Source organism: Orcinus orca, chromosome 19 (genome assembly GCF_937001465.1).
Source record: "Orcinus orca chromosome 19, mOrcOrc1.1, whole genome shotgun sequence".
Lineage (NCBI taxonomy): Eukaryota > Metazoa > Chordata > Mammalia > Artiodactyla > Delphinidae > Orcinus > Orcinus orca.
This window is the reverse complement of record NC_064577.1, coordinates 19149618-19153372: the sequence shown is the minus strand read 5'-3', so window position 1 is coordinate 19153372 and position 3755 is coordinate 19149618. Positions and strand designations below refer to the sequence as shown.

General features: G+C 52.6%; 1 non-coding gene across 1 annotated transcript; it reads left to right on the top strand.

Moving 5' to 3' along the window:
• Positions 1-3356: 3356 nt before the first annotated feature.
• Positions 3357-3428, top strand: TRNAW-CCA (transfer RNA tryptophan (anticodon CCA)). Its single transcript has one exon. It is a non-coding gene; the product is annotated as a tRNA-Trp (tRNA).
• Positions 3429-3755: the final 327 nt, after the last annotated feature.

Sequence of the window (3755 nt, the reverse complement as noted above, 5' to 3'; positions counted from 1 at the left end):
AAAACCCCCAAAAAACCGAAAATCTAAATGCCTGAAGTTCACGGACTCCCTGTTGACACAAATAATCAATAACCAAACTATAATGGGAATGGAAAAGAGTTTTATTTGAGCCAAACTGAGGACTGTAGCCCGGGAGACAGGCTCTCAGTAGCTCTGAGGATCTGCTACAGAGAAGCATGGTTTTCAGCGCAGTTTTATATCTTGTCAGAATGAACAACATCAAACAAGTCAGGGACACATTCCTTCAAAAAAAACGGACCAGCAAATACAAAGTGAGTCAGGGTGACCTTGGCACCTGTGAAGGGAGTCTTACCATCAAAGGAGAAACCAGCACCAGCGTCCCAGAAAGGGAGGCATTTCATCTTTATTTTTAACATGGACATTCTTTACTTCCGGTCAGTGCACCCTTTTCTTTACAGCAGATGTGCAGTATATGTTGGACAGCACACACAGGCTGTTTGGTTAGCATATAATTCGAGTTAGCTTATGTATAACCAGAATGACTTCCCCCCCACCTCAGTATGTGAAAACTTCTTCCATTCTCCCCAAATCTGCATTTTTTTTCCTCAGTGCGGCGGCCAGGGGCTTCCATCTCTCGTCACGGGCTGTGACTGGCCTTTCTTGTCAATCAGGAGGCCACAGCTTGGAGGAGTCCTGTCCTCGGCCCGGGGCTCCGGGTTACGCAACGTTGGCTGCCGGTATTTGTAATGAACAATTTAAATGTTCCATCCCTGCATCTTTGCTCCACGGCAGTTATTCCTAGAGTCTGAGTACGACATCCCTATTCGGGTAGCTCATAGATGCCAGCACTTGCCAAGGCCAGCTCCCCTGCTCATTCGCTTGGAAATCCAGACTGAGCTTGTAAAATGGAACAGTCCAGCTGGCTCCTGGGCTTCACCGTTACAAGCACAACTTTGATGCGAACAATCTTTTTTTTCTTTTTTTTGCGGTACGCGGGCCTCTCACGGCTGTGGCCTCTCCCGTTGCGGAGCACAGGCTCCGGACGCACAGGCCCAGCAGCCACAGCTCACGGGCCCAGCCGCTCCGCGGCATGTGGGATCCTCCCGGACCGGGGCACGAACCCGTGTCCCCTGCATCGGCAGGCATACTCTCAACCACTGCGCCACCAGGGAAGCCCTGTGGGTGGATTTTTTTTGGGGGGGGGGGGAGTTGTTTTGTTTTGTTTTTGTTGTTTGGTGTAATATAGAGTTTAGTCCTAAAATAAGGAAGCAGTTCTTTGCGATTTCTGGGCATCAGCAGAATTTTGGTGAGCAGCAAGGCCGGAACTAGGGTGAGGTGAGTGAGGCATTCTCCCGGGGGTAGGGACACCAAAAACCTCAGCAGTTAAGATAAATTTTTAAAATGCAGTATTTTGAAAAACAAAAATTGGGGGACTTCCCTGGAGGGCCAGTGGTTAACACTCCGTGCCCCCAGTGCCCAGGGCACGGGTTCATGCTGCGCGGCCCAAAAAAAACCCCAAAAGCAATAAAACACAAAAGACGACGTGACCCTGCACAACTGCATGACCACTGCACTGCTGCACTCTGGTCTGTTCTGGCAGGCAGGGCTCTCACTTTTCAGAGGGGTCCCTGTACACTACCTGCACCAACCTCTTTAATCCCTTTGTCCATTTGCGTCACCACACGGTCCTGTAGGGGTGCAGCCACAGCACAATTAAACATCAGGTTTTGCTTCCACATCCCAGGAGAAGAGGGGCCGGGACGTGTGTATCCAAAATTCTGAGCAGGATTTCAAGAGCGTCTCTGGTCTTTCCTTGTGGGTGAGGCGTTCCTCCCAGTGGATTCTGGGCCCTTGGCCTCCGTGGGAAGGGCACTGGCTCTTCCTCACAGTGACTTTGCTGTGCGGCCAAGGCTGGAGGGCTTGCGGGGGGAGAAGGGAAAGGAGTGTGTGATCAGCCTGAAGGTGAATCCAAACCTGGGGACTCCACCTCATTCACTGCCTCCACTCGCTTGGTCCCCCCATTCCTCCCCCCGCCCCCTGTCAGGGTCCACGTCACCCCTGGGCCACCAAAAGCAATAAGGAGGTGACTCTGGTCTCTCGCTACTTGGAATCTGGACATGGCGTCAGCAATCATGCTGTGAGCTGGCTGGCTCTTCCCTCGGGAGCACAGGGATAGAGCCTCCTGGCCTCTGCTTCTCTAACAGCCCTGGGGTCAATCCCAAATACCTCTAGTGTCACACGTGGCCACAAACACAGAAGCAGCCGCGCCTCCTTTCCTGTTAGACAGTAGATGCTCTGGCGGTCTCAGCTGCCCCCAACCCCAAGTTCACGGAGAGCATCAGACGGCAAAGGCGGGGGAGAGCATCAGACAGCAAAGGTGGGGCGGCTCCATCTCTCTAAAGAACACCAGGCCCTGCGGGTGTTGTATTTATTGAGTTAATTGATGCTTCTTGTTCTTAAGCAGACCAGGATAGCGCTCTTTCTTACTTAGTAGCTTTTTTACTTAAAAGCATATTTACTCCCTTATTTAATAGTTTTATCTTTCTTATTTAATAAAAAGGAAAAAGTACTATCCAGAAGCAGGGTCTTAGGACTCCCACGAGGTGGACAATGGACCCTTTAACATTATGCTAGAAAACATATCAAGTAAAATATGCGGACAGTACAGTGAGAAGTGAGAATATTAAAATGTTAGGTACAATATAATCTCATCTCAAAATTGGATTTGAAGCGACTGGAAGGGGCGGGTGCTAATGTCTTTCTCGATTTGGGCGCCGGATACACAAGTATTTGCCCTCTGTGAAAATTCATGGCTACTTTTCCGGATGTGTGCTGTCAGCTGAAAGTCCAGTAACATATTTGGGATGTGGATGTAGCCGGTAAAAATCTGCAAAAAGAAATACCGCACATGGAAGTATTAGCAGTGGTTATGTCTGGATGGTGGATGGTCAAAGATTCTAATTTTCTTCCAGGCGCTGTTCTGGCTTTCCTCAAAGACAATGTTTATTTTTATAGTTTTAATATAATCATTGTAAATCAACTATACTTCAGTTTTTAAAAATTGACAAATGCAGTGAGCTGATTTGCAAAGTGAAAAAAAATAGTAAAGTCCTTGCGTTTATCAAGCTCGTTTATTAAGTCCTTAGTTTCCCGGCGATGGGAGATGCCCACCCCCCTTTCTTTTTGAGGGGTCTCTGGAAGGAGTCGGGGCCCCAGCCTCGGCCACGCCCCGCACTCGCTCGCGGCGCCCCTCCCCCGGTCGCGCAGGCGCGTGGCGGCCGGCTCCTCCTCCGAGCGGGGGCGGGCGGCGCGGAGACAGCGCCTGCGTCTCCGGGGCCGCGCGACGGCGCCGCCTCAGCGAGGCCTTTAATGACACGGACGCTCACGCTCGCTGTGACCTCGTGGCGCAATGGTAGCGCGTCTGACTCCAGATCAGAAGGTTGCGTGTTCAAGTCACGTCGGGGTCAAGCCGGCTTTTTTCCTCTGAAGTGCGGGGGCTCGTGAGGAGCGGAGTGGCCGCCCCACGCGAGGGATTTGGCCTCACGGAGGTTAATTATCCTGTCAGCTGCTCGGAAAACCCACTCTTTTTCTTCCCAGCGGGAACATAGGGCTGATAAACGCGCAGCTCCTCCCGGGACCGGCAGGGGGCGGTGCGTCGAGCCTCGGAGCGCCCCTCCCCGCCCCCACCCCTCCCGCCCCGCCCGTCGCCCCGCCCCCACCCCGCAGCCCCGCGTGACCTCGTCCCCGGAGGGTGTCCCGGCGGGAAGTGGACCCCCCCCCCGCCCCGGGAGGCG